The following is a 13,628-nucleotide window of genomic DNA, read 5'->3' as shown; positions in this document are numbered from 1 at the left end:
TGTGGCACTGGTACCACCACCAAAGCAGTTAACGACAACACCAACATGACCTACAGCTTCCATCTTTTTTAGTCAGAAGGGCCAGCAGGGACCTCCATCCAGCTGGACATCCATTACCTCAAGTAGTGGTGCTGTAAGTGAACAACAGAAACGAATGCAGCCACGCCCATCCTCCACTTCATCTGGCATTGAAAGTTAAATTAATCAGTAACACTTAAACTGTAAACCTTTGTTAAGTATGTTTCCTCAACTTTGTATATCTTTTTAAAATTTACGTTTGTGATGAACATTTTTCTATGTACTTTTTATGATTATACATTTGATAATCGAATAAAAGTTATTGAATGAATGAAAGTCAAAGTAGCACCTCCACCACCAGCAGACATCTCCAGTCCCCAGTTTGGGACTTCTTTACTGTTAGCCAAAAGGCGGAAAACGTGGTCGTTTGTTCGATTTGTAAAGTATTAGTTAGTCGGGGTAATCTTGGTACCAACTATGGTACCGGAGGCCAGAGAGGTCATCTCCAAAAACACCACACTATCCGGTGGGAGGCGCACCTAAGGAAGATCCGGGAAGACCAAAGTAGAACTGATCCAAATGTATCCATTTACATTGCATCAGATGCTGACGAGGGGCTGATTCATGTGCAGGGAGGAAGTCAAGAACCGACCTCATTTTTTCTGGTACACCCAGTACCCCTGGCAACTGCACTGCAGTTGTGGCGCCCACACCCTCTACCCCTGCAACATGTATGAGGCACACTAAGAGTCTGGGAAAGACACCAATGCAAAAAAGTACATCAATGAGCCTAACTGGTTTGAAGTCTGCATCATCATCACGTAAAATGGTCCAGCCCACCATTAGAAGCATGTTTTGGCCGGAGGCGCCATTTGAACGCAACCACCCAACGGTACGTCTGTATAACGCAAAGCTGGCTAAAATGCTAGATCTGGACCTTCTCCCTTTTTCTTTTGTGAAAGTGGTGGGTCTTCTAGAATTTGTGGCAACAGTCTGCCCTAAATGGAAGGTTCCTAGCCGGTCCTATTTTGCCAGAGCTGCGGTTCCAGCACTACATCAAGATATGCTGGAGGTGATTGGGGCAGCTTTGCAGAAGAGTGCTGTTCACACTATCCACTTGACAACAGACATGTGGACCAGTTGCCAAGCCCTTGATTACATATGGATCACTGCACACTGGATCTCTTTTGCAGGGGTTAGAGACAAGACAAATCCAGGTGTTGACCCGGACACAGTTTTTCAAGCTACTTGGAAACATGCAACATTAGCCATGTTTGCCATGGAGAAAACTCATACCGCACCTAACCTTTTGGACGAGTTTGATAGGAAGGTCTCTGAATGGCTGCATCCAAGAAATCGCATAGTTGGTTATGTTTCCACGGATAATGGCAGTAATATAGTTAAGGCCATGCATCAAGATAGCTATTTCCGAGTGCCTTGTTTGGCGCACAGTATTAACATCGTGGTGCAAGATTTCTTGAAAAAAGAAAACACAGTCATCAAGTTACTGACCACCTGCCGAAGAATCTGCACACATTTCAGCCATTCTTTTAAGGCCCGGAAGGAGCTGAGGAACATTCAACGTGAACGTAGACTGCCAGTCAAAGGACTCATCCAGGAGGTGGCAACACGTTGGAACTCAACCTTTTACATGCTTGAGCGTCTGTCTGAGCAGTGGGGGGTAATAAATGATTATGTCTATAAACTGGGTTCTACTATGAAAGACATGAGGCTAGAGTTGGAAGAATGGAAGCTAATTTCAAGCCTGACAGACATGCCTCGTCCTTTTGAGGTCTTCAAACGTGAAGTCAGCAGGGAGGACTGTTCTTTGGGCAAAGCTTTCCCATTGTTGGTCATGCTAGAGTACCAACTGAAGGTGGTGTCTTCAATGTTTCGAGATGATGCTGAAAAGCAAGAAGCATATCAGTTGACGGAATGGTTATTAAGCCGCCTAGTTGACAATGAAAGGTTTAAAAACATACATACAGAACAACATTACATTTGTGCCACTATTCTGTATCCATGGTACAAAAAGGCAGTGGCCAGCAAAGCATTCATTCCTTTTGATGAAGCAGATGTTTCAAAGTACAAACATTGGCTAGCTGTGTCAGCCACTCAGTTCGAAAAAGAGAGGGCAGAAAATTCAAGGAGCTGGCAGAAGTACAACTGAATCAGCAGGACATCCGGCATCAAGTTCCACTTCTGAATCTGTGGCCGAAGGGAGTCACTTTCCCTCACAGCCGTTAACGACACCAGCAGCAACCGTATCATCACCCTCACCTGCATCAGGCCCCGCCATAATATTGCCGGAAACGGATTGGCTAACTCATCAAGGGTTTGCTCGTTCCAGTGCTGCAAAGGCCACAGATGGTACGCAAAGTGGAGCAACCGTGGAGAACCTTGAGTCGATGGTGCAGGCCTATCTGGATAACCCAACAGAGGTCTTTGTTAATCAGAACCCATTCCTGTATTGTTATAGGAAAAGGCCTCTATGGCCACTGATCACCAACCTGGCTCTAAATCATTTGTCTTGCCCACTCGCAAGTGTTTCTTCTGAACGTGTTTTCAGTGCTGCTGGTGCCATTGTAACTTCAAAAAGGACCCGCCTCTCGCCCAAAAATGTGGAGAGGTTAACACTGGTCAAGATGAATCAGCACTTCATACCACAAGATTACAAAATACGTGAATGCACGCAGGAAGAAGAGGACACCGACTTAGGTGACGGAAGTTCTTCTCTGTTAGCTGACCTACTCCTGTCTCAATCGATAGAGTTTGAGGACGAGCTCTACTTCCCTGACACCCAGGCCTGAAAATGACTTCCTTTTTTTTCGTCCTTATTCACATTTATTCCTGTGTGTCTTTCTTTGTTTTGCAACTTTTACCACAACAAAACTCTCACAACAAGTCCATCAGCAGCACTGTCTTCATCTTATTTTCCTTATTGATTTGAAGGTGCCGCAGTCTGCATTCCTGAGGTTCACAAGTTTACAACTCAGTCAAGCTCCTCTATCCTCCTCCTCCAGACTTCACCTATCCATTTCCCTCAAGGCAGATGGATTACAAAGAAATAAATACATAAACTTTGTTTTCATAGATGAGTCCCCTCACGTGGGACAGAAATTACTGACTGACTAAATGCTCGCTGATTGCTGACAGAGTTACTACTGAAATTGACAGGAGAGGCAGCCCTGTGGGCCCTCACTTTCCGAAGAAGATCCGGACAAAAAGTAGAACAGGCTCTGATGAAACTAATTGCTGTTTGTTTTTTGTGAATGAAATGAATTATATGTCTTGTCTTAGTTATTATTTAATCTTTTACACAGTAATTGTAACTCATGTCAACTACTCTGTTTTTTTTTACCTTGTTTAATTCAAATTATACTTCAAATTCAGGGGCCACTATGTTGCATTTTACAATATGCAAAATGTCCTTGGAGTGGACTCATTTACCAATTTACCATGATAATTGATTAAGTGATATATATTTTTTCTTTACAGTCACTCACTGGGATGGATGGATCATCAGCGTCGGTTTACGGAAGAACTATGGCCAATTCGTGAGTGGCAAACAGGTAAACCAGTCTACAACAACTACTACATCAGAACTTCATGTCTGTCTATTCGTGGTATGTAGTGGTCGAGGGCGAGGCAGTGTACTGTTGTTGTTATGCCAGGCAGGGTCCACTTCAGACAGCATTTCATGTAAAATTGGGGCTATGTGGCTGCCTGCATACAATTAGATATGCTTTGTCTGTCTGACAAAGAGCCTAGGTATGCTACTTCAGGTTGCTTCACTCAGTGGTGCCTGCCTTGACCGTCTGCATGGCACTGCCTCAAGCTTGGGCCAAACATCCGTTATGTTTGCGAAATTTGCTGTTTTTCGGTTTTTCGCGCAAATTCTTGGGTGGAACGGATTTTTGGCCCATGCTTGCGGCAGGGCCATGCAGACAGTCAAGGCAGGCACCACTGAGTGAAGCATCCTGATGTAGCATACCTAGGCTCTTTGACACAGACAGACAAAGCATATCTTGGGTTTAGGGTTCAGTGCGATTTACTAGGGTTTTTAGGTTTAATTTGGTAGGGTTCCCGCTGAGTCTAGGGTTCAGGGTCAGTTGCAGGCTCCTTCATAATGATGTTGGCAAGGTTTTAGGGGGTTTGGCGTTCTTTGGTCCAGATATGGCAGAATGTTGGCCTTTTTTGGTGTTTTGCGGGAGCGTGTGTTTGGGTGAAAACGAAGTGAAAACTAGTCGTAGACCTTCTTCTTCTTCAAAGAGCGCAGTGGTTCAATTTTGTTCTGCCTTGCTGAGATTCTTGGGAATCGCTGGAACAAGTGTCCAGGTAAGTTTCAAGAGGATCGAAGTAGTTTAAGTGCTGAAAAGTTGAACAGCAATTTTTGGTGAACTGCGCAATTTGCCATGTTTTGAATATACCACTATTGCATGTTTTTGGGGGCTGTTTGGGGGTGTTCTAGATTTGTGGGGGTGGGTCGGGGGTCTTGGAGCTCTGCTGGGAAGGACTCATTTTAATTGCAAGTGGTTTGAAGAAAATCCATGGTGGAAAAGGCGGGATTGGGCCTAGTTGCAGACAGCGTTTTGGCACAATTTAAACTGAGGCCTAGCAGTATTGTGTGTTTTTGGGGGGCTGTTTGGGGGTGTTCTAGATTTGTGAGGGGGGGGGCTGGGGGTCTGGGAGCACTGCTGGGATAGTGTAATTTTGATTGTGAGTGGTTTGAAGAAATTCATGGTGGGAAAGGGGAGTTATGACCTAGCTGCAGAGTGCATTTGGAGTGATGTTGACTGGTAGGCCAAAACATTTTCTAAGTGTCACACTTTCCATTTTTGCTTTTGGCCTGTTTGGGGGTGTTCTACTTTTTTGCGGGTGGGTTGACGGGTCTGGGGGCATTGCTGGGAAGGTCTAACATCGGCGCAAGTGGTTTGGAGAAAATCCATGGTGAAAAAGTGTTTCCGTTTTTGCTCACTTGCCTGTTTTTGGGGTGCTGTTTGGGGGCTTCTGGGTTTTTGGGGTGGATTTTGGGGTCTGGAGCACTGCTGGCATAGTCTAATTTTGATTGCATTTGTTTTTAAAAAAATCCATGGTGGAAAAGGGGAGTTAGGGCCTAGCTGCAGAGCGCGTTTGGACTGAATTGAAGGTAGGCCCTAAATTTTCTAAGGGTGAGTTTTTGCATTTTTGCTTTTTGCCTGTTTGGGGGTGGTCTTCTTTTTTCGGGTGGGTTGAGGGGCCTGGAGGCATTGCTGGGAAGGTCTAATATCGAGCGCAAGTGTTTTGGATAAAATCCATGGTGAAAAAGTGTTTGCGTTTTTGCTCACTTGCTTGTTTTTGGGGGGCTGTTTGGGTGAGTTCTAGGTTTTTTGAGGGGGTCTGGGGGTCTGGGAGCACTGCTGGGATAGTCTAATTTTGATTGCGAATGGTTTGAAGAAAATCCATGGTGGGAAAGGGGAGTTATGGCCTAGCAGCAGAGTGCGTTTTGGCACGATTTGGAGTTAGGGTTCAACCTGAAAGCAGTATTGCATGTTTTTAAGGGGCTACTTTGGGTGTTCTAGATTTCTGTGAATGGGTTCAGGGGTCTGGGAGCACTACTGGTAATGTCTAATTTTGAATGCAAGTGTTTTGAAGAAAATCCATGGTGGAAAAGGGGGGTTTGGGCCTAGTTGCAGAGTGCGTTTTGGCACGATTTGGAGTTAGGGTTAGCACTTTCGCATTTTTTCTGGGGGCTACTTGGGGGTGTTCTACATTTTTGCAACTGGGTTCAGTGGTGTGGGAGCACTCCTGCGAATGTGTAATTGTGATTGCAAGTGGTTTGAAGAAAATCCGAGGTGAAATTTTTTTTTACCAAAATTGCTTTTCTGCGGAGGGCTACTTGGGGGGTTCTAGATTTTTGCGACTGGGTTTAAGGGTCTGGGAGCACTCCTGGGAATGTCTAATAATCATTGCAAGTGTTTTGAAGAAAATCCATGGTGGAAAAGGGGTCTTTTGGCCTAATTTCAAAGTGCGCTTTCTGCTTGATTTTCAACTAGACCTCATCCCCGTCGCAGTATTGCATGTTTTTGGGGGGCTACTTGGGTGGGGTTCTACAGTTTTGCACCTGGGTTACGGGGTCTAGGGGCACTCCTGGGAATGTCTAACTTTGAAGAAAATCCACGGTGGAAAAGGGGGGGTTGGGCCTACTTGCAGAGTGCATTTTGGGAGGTTTTGAAGTAAGGGTTCAACCTGGTAGCAGTATTACATGTTTTTAGGGGGCTACTTGGGGTGTTCTACATTTTTCCGACTGGGTTCAGGGGTCTGGGAGCACTCCTGGGAATGTCTAATTTTGCTTGCAATTTTCTTTAAGGAAATCCATGGTGGATCCGCAGAATTCAACCATAATTACGATTACTATCCTTGTAAAGAAGAACCAGGTTACGCACTTTTGAAGTGATGATTGTATATAATAATAATGCCCGCTCTGAAAACCGAAAGTGTTAATTTTGCACTACACAGCGTACCTTAGATTTTTTTAACTGGTTCACTTCCTGTTTTTTCCCATCAAAAATTACAGGATGGCTTTTACCATGTGCCATGGAACAAACGCTGAACTCACACGCAATCCACAATTACTCATCAGGCAGCCAGTGGAAAAGTGCATCTGGTCACCAATATTGATCGACGGAGCGTAAGATGGAATGGAGGAGTGTATCGCGAATAAGAGGAATGGCTGGATGCATGCAACTTCACCAATTCAACAGGAGAACTACAACATGAAGTTACAGTATTCTCTCTGCCCTTCTCCTTATCTTTTAAATGTTATTGTTGTAAACTTGAACTTCTACGAATGTGACTAGGTGTGTTTCTTTGTTCTCTGCTTCAAAGTCATCTCTCCAGCTATTTCATACGTTTCTTTGCTATTTTGATAACTAACTTAATGTACTAATAATAAGTATTTATTCTCTATGAGGGCAGAAAGGCAAGTGAAATTGCGTAATTAATGCAGCCCTGTACTAGTGTCAATGTCAAAATTGTTTCCTCATACTTACTAATAAGATGTAGTAAGTACAACTTTTCAGTAACCTAATCATCAGTTTAGCAAACAACTTCATGCATGCAGTAGTGCACTACCTTTATGTCCCTTAAAAGATTTATGGATATCTTTGAATCCAAAAATTAGTTTCTCTTCATTTGTTGTTTGTCCATGCAGTGTTTTTTGTTCTTCTCTCCACAAAACTTTTCCCCAAAAAACCCCATTCCCATCCAATCTTCAAAAACCCTAACCCTCTTTCCCCGGGCTGTGTGTTTTTTCATTGAGGTATGACTATGACAACAAGAAATTCCACACACTTGCAGGGGAGGATAAGGTCTAAGCACCAGAAAATGTTGGAAAATGGAATTTCATGTGCAACATCGTGGATTGAGCATCAAACATCATGCTCGTACACATGACGAATCAAATGGTTAATTCTTATGTTTAAGTATCCTTTGCCTTCATAATATTTCTTACAGTAGCCATAGTCAACGAAACTAATACTTATATTTAGAATACTTTAGCGCTGCTTAGGCTGCAATTTATGGCACTGTTCTGTAGCGTACTATCTATCGTACTGTTTCTAATGCTACGCTCAGGCCACTCAATGTTTCATTTCCTTTTTTTTCATATGCTGCTACTGCCAGTGTGTACCACTACTACTACCAGCACAACAATGATATTTCATCCGCTGAGGATTCAAGTCAACAACCAACCTTAATCACCATTTGCCAGGCAGGCAGCCCTGTGGCTACCCCTATTCTCAAACACGAATCCCAGGTAAGATAAGCATTTTGGAGAGGTAGAATAATGGGCTAGGACTGGGAGGAGAACAGAGACTGCCAGTACTACTAGTTAAGTACTAGTAGGGCTACTGAATTCACTAACTCGGTTACGGGCACTTTGGTACATTTCAGGACTAGATGTTTCATTCATGCTGGTAAGTTGGAAGAAACCAAACGTCCAGTAACCACTGCCCACCTCCACACAAAATAATATGAACGCGTATACTATGTTTTGGTATGAAAATTAATTATTAAGAAACATATTCATGTAGTCCAAAAATAAAATAAATTAACCCAACTCACCCCCCTGCCTAACCCCAACCAATGTTCAAAAGTCCAAAAGTCCCCTTTCATAAGCACCCAATTCCCACCCCCCAACAGTCTTTAAAAAAGGGGCAAGGGACAGTCACTTTCTCCGGTGGCGTAGTGTGGACAGCTGTTGTTGCACGTCCCCCATCTCTTTGCGGAGGTCCCAGAGCTGGCGCTGATGTTTTTCGGCCAACCGCTCCAGGTACTCCACTCTTTTACGGAGGCGGTGCTAACGTACCATCCAGGCTCTGCGGGGCGGCAGCTGATTGTGTTGCTGTTGTACGGCGGCAGCAGGAGGCTGTTGGGCCACGGCTCCGTTTGGCTGGAGGCTTCTGGCTGGTGGACACGGGGGCACTGGAGGAGGATGCAGTGGTTGCTGTCTACTCCTCCTGCTTCCGAGCCCACGACCGCAGATACTCGGCACAAATAGCCTCCAGCTTACGGGCCCTGGCCCAGACAGCCATCTCCTTTCGGGTGAGCTTTTTCGGAGTAGCATCTATATGAAGAAAGAAAGAAAAATACTGTAGCCAATAGTCTTTAACATAAAGTCAAAATTCAACGGAACGTTGACTCTCAGTAACACCAGCAAGTAGCAAACACAGTATAACATTTTGGCATGTATCTTTCCGATGTCTTTGTAGGCCTGTGACATTACTGGGAGTTTCAGGAATTCCACTAGCAGGACTAGGGATGGACTCATTAATACATACATAGTCAGAGAGTACTAAAAAAGTCTTCTGTATTTTTCTCTTGTTTTATTAAAGATATTACTGGGATGTGAACTTGTGGTAGCCGGCATGGCAGCTCACTCAGCTTGCACCCAAGACAAACAGACACAAGCCATGATGACGCAGACTCACAGTACTTTAAGCAATACATGCAGGTGTGGATAGGAAGCTCTTACTTTCTATAGGGGTGGCTCTGCCACTGGCCATACTCGGTTACATCAAGGGCTACTGCTCAATGTAATGATATCTTTCGCACTGCCCCCCCCCCCCCGGGCATTGACTACTACAAAAGAAGAATGAAGAATATTCAATTCTGATCATATATCATTATCCTGCCAATCACATAATCTTTGGTTACATGATGGATGCCTTTAGGTGCTTTGTTTTGATAGACTGAGTGAACTACAGCGATAGTCCACCCATGACACAGCTGTAATAAAATTATTAACATAGGGAGTGAGTGTGGTACCCATAATTGGCGGAGGAAGGGACTTGACTTGATATAATGTTGTCAACTATACAATCCATACATAATAGATGCTGTGCTTGCAAAGTAAAGTACTGTACTGTTAGTCAAGGCAGGGAGTATTTGTGAACAATCATAAATTCTAGGATTTGGATTTCCTCAGCTTAACTACTCTGGCACGGACATGGTGTTCAAAGTAGCAATCTTCATCCACTCAGCATCTGCTCTACTACATCATACACCGCTGCTATCGATGAGGAAAAAGAAGATAACATCCAGGCTTCCAAATTACGTATATCATTCTTCTTAATGTTTCAAATGTACCAAGTTTTTTTTTTCTCAACAACCAACTAACACCCTTTTCATTATATTTTGGAAACCACCGTCTTCTTCTCTTGACTTGCATTCAAAAACACCATTCTTTACAGTCATAAATGTTAAGACTCGCTCGTCCTTCGTTTCACCCTTCTTTCACTTTTTGTTCTTCCCTAAAGTACATCTAATATGACTTGGCTTCACGATAAAAGTTTGCAAGCTGAGTTGAAGTCAAATAGAGGACGCCATTGCTTACCTGAAAAGTACCGCCGCTAATGCTATTACAAGTCAAGGTTGACTGTCTTCTCCGTGATAGCCAAAAAAGTAGTTCTAAATTAGTAACTGTTCTTAACAGTACAGTGTACTTGTACTAGTGTACTGTGTACTGTACAGTACATCATACACTCCTTCCTTTGCGAGCCTACTCCAAAATTTCAATAAGTACGGAGTATAATAACTTACCACCGTCCGCCGCCGCTGAGCCTTTCCCCCAGCTCCTCCTGGTGGCGCCGCCGCATCCGCCCCTAGAGTGGAGCCCTCCGCACTGCTGGTCATCTGTGCCCCATCAGATGTTGTGACATCTAGAAAAAACGTCATATTTTCAGATGCCATACACAACCCTCTATTTCGTCTCGTAATGGAAGAAAATGTTACATAACACATTTTTTATTACTGGGATTGAAAAAAAGTAACGGTTTTGGGGAGGGTGTTAACTTTTTATATGCTTATTCCATTAAATGCTAGACTTCTTAGGACAACTGATGAATGCTTGCTTAACGTGCACCATTTTTCTAATTACAGACAGAAGATTACATTGCCCTTCTGCCAACAGGACGATTCACCAACTACTAGTAAGTCATCACCAGCAGTACTTTAAGTACTTTAAAGAAGGTGGGGGCTCCCGCACAGTTATTCTAATAATTTCATGTGTCCGTTAACTATTACGTTAAAGTAATTTGATTCATGGGAATGTTGTTTAAACTTTAACGTCATCGATCAGCAGTGCTCGCTCTGAATACTACGCTATTAAAAGTAAAGAAATAATTTTTTCATTTCTTAATTGAAAATCAAACTTTAAAACTAACAAACACTGTGTGGTTTTTGTTCATGAGTGAGTGAGTGGAAAGGTTTGAACTACTGCACTTGGCAGTCATGTTTCAGTGACTCAGATAGGCCGGGACTCGGCGGTAGTCTTCTTCTGTTCTTCCGGGTCGTAAAATCATTAGTCAGATACACTAGATAGTCGGTCAGGGGATTGGGGGTTTAACTTCTGTTCGGACTGAGGTATGTGGAAAGTCGGACTGCACCTATCATCAATAATGCCCTATTTCTCTTGTCCATACTTCTTTATGTGCAGAATAGTCCCTGAAACACTAGCGGTATGGTATGTGCTCTTAGCAAATCTAAAAGGCAACTGCTACCTTTTTCTTGGTGTAAACATTGACATTTTGTTGTTGGAAATTGTCAAAGCACTTACATTAAGAAGCCTGGAATAGACAGCAAGGGAAAACCAGATGACTGCACTCAGTGCCTAGAGCTATTGCTGGATCAGAGTTTTGTTTAACACCGTTTGCCGACTGGGCAAGCTTGGCTACCTACACAGACCGACTCATAATAGTAAATAGTAGTAGCACAGATAGTGATGGTAGAGGCAGGATAAGAATGTAGAAAATAGTCTAGATTAGAAGAAGATCAAAGACTATTTTGTAAAAAATAGAATTAGAAATGAATAGGAGCTGTAAAAGTTAGGGAAGTAGAAGTATTATTATAACAATAGAGGAACTTACTGGGACCAGCAGAAGAGCCTGCAAGGGACCAATCCTGTGACTGTCCACCTTCTTCCACCGGAGTCTCAATGGTGCTAGTCGCCTTGCCCCTGGAAGGTGCTGATGATCATGAAATAAAGAAACACAACATGGATGATTGTTTTTTTTAAATATTTGATTTCTTTGACCACAGTCTAAAATTATCTCGGGTAAACAAATTAGCAACAATTGCACTACATGTATTGACCTATCTGATCTGGTCAACTAGGAGGATATTACTAGTACAGTATTGCTGGATTCGCAGACCGTCTACTTGGAAAGTTATGTAAATCACTAACTAAACCAACAACAAAAAGGTTCTACTACGACTGCCAGCACTCAGTAGCACGTGGCGTGACAGACATAGTCCATCATCATGATTGCAGAGCACTAAAAAATGTCCTACTACTAATAACAAGTCATAATATACTCAACCTATCAATGCATCACTTTCTTTTCTTCTTAGTGGCAGCAGGAGTACAAAGGAAGGACTAGACTTGAGTCTCTAGTCTGTCTAGCATTACGCAGTTCTGTAAAGTACTACACTCATACATATTCTCAGGCCAAATGAGCACAAAGTTGCAAACAAGTAAGCATAGTAGCAACGCCACTGAGGAGGCGAGCACCTGCAATCACAGAAGCTATTTAAACACTATTTTACCTGCAATGTAATCGAATAGGCAGCATTCTTGCTCTTCGGGAAAAACATATATTAGCAATATAACACAGAGCAGAAGAATACAAAGTAGTTATTAAATAGCTACTCAAGAGGCCAGGGATCTCCACACCTAGCAGGTGGAGCAGGTCCTGCTCCCGGTCGAGGATGTCGGCCCACCGGTGCGTCGCTTGGTCGTAGCTGCGCCGGACCCCAGACTCTCTCCGCATGGCCCGGCACACCTTACCCCACCGCTGCTGACGCTCCCGGAGGCCATACCCTTGACCGGGCCTGCCCCCTGCTGCCACGGTCTTAGGGAGGTGGCGCAGAACAAAAAATATCAGGGTGGCCACCTCCACCGCGGTAAAAACATCCCTGGCCACTACATCCACTCCCCTCAATCGCCCGCAAGGGAGCCGGCTATGGGGTGCAGGACCTTTCCCCTTCGACTTGCCGGCTCCCTTTGCCATGGTCCTGGCCGAAAGAAGAAAAGAATAGGGGGAAAAAGATAAATAAAATAAAAGAGAGAGCTAAACAAAAAAAGTAGTTATTAAAGTAACAAAAAGTTGAAAAAACACAAAATATAGATCTAGACAAATAAGAGATAGATAATGAGCAAAAAAAGTTCAAATAAACAAAAGATTGCAAAGATTAAAAAAGGATAGAAAAGCCAGGCCCAGAACCATAGCAATGAATGAAAAACAAGATGGCCGCGCCCATTGAGGACCGCATGGGTAAGTTTGCGCAATATTTCCCCCGCAAGCACGCGAAAACACGCACAAACTCGTAATAGCGCGCCACACACAAAGCGGGATTGCTAATAGCGCCCAGAAACAGAAATCTGCAAAGCGCACAAGATGGCCGCGCCCATGTACGACTGCATGGGCAACTTCGCGGTCGGTGTGCTGCAAGAGGTCCGCGAATAAGCAAAAAAACCCACGAACACGCAAAAAAAATACGCAAATATGCACAAATGTGCGGATTATGCGGATTGCAAATTCGATTTCACGCAAATTCGCATATTTTGCCCATACTTACTCACCTGTGGACTTGCCAACTGCCTGGCTGCCTCTTTGCCATATTCCCGACCCTGTTGAGCCCGCACTGTTCTTCTGCCCGTGCTGTCATACCCGGTCTCCCCCTGCCGCCGCAGCTTTTACCAACGCAGCGCGGCCACAGTGGGGGGGGGCGAGGGCATAAGGACTTCTAATACCAGGTGTCCTAGCGGCCGGAAACCGCCTACGGTGTATCCGCGCCAGGATGTGCTTAAATTTGAGTCACACCCCCCGCGTCGCGGAAGCGCGCGGGAGAAGCCCGGTAGAAGACCAGGACAAGGGCGGGGCCGTCTGCGGCCATCCTAGGCAGGACAAGGTCACCCCCCGAAAACCTACTGTTTCTGTGCAGTAAGTTATTCCTTCGGCCGAGGCCGCCTGACTTTACTTTAGGTACACAGGTATATAAGTCGGATTACTGATCATGGTACTTCGCCCAGGAGGAGGGAGAAAAGCGGTTACATGCCACATTGGGGGAAG

This window comes from Lissotriton helveticus, chromosome 8 (genome assembly GCF_964261635.1).
Source record: "Lissotriton helveticus chromosome 8, aLisHel1.1, whole genome shotgun sequence".
Lineage (NCBI taxonomy): Eukaryota > Metazoa > Chordata > Amphibia > Caudata > Salamandridae > Lissotriton > Lissotriton helveticus.
Note: the sequence above shows the minus strand (reverse complement) of the source record.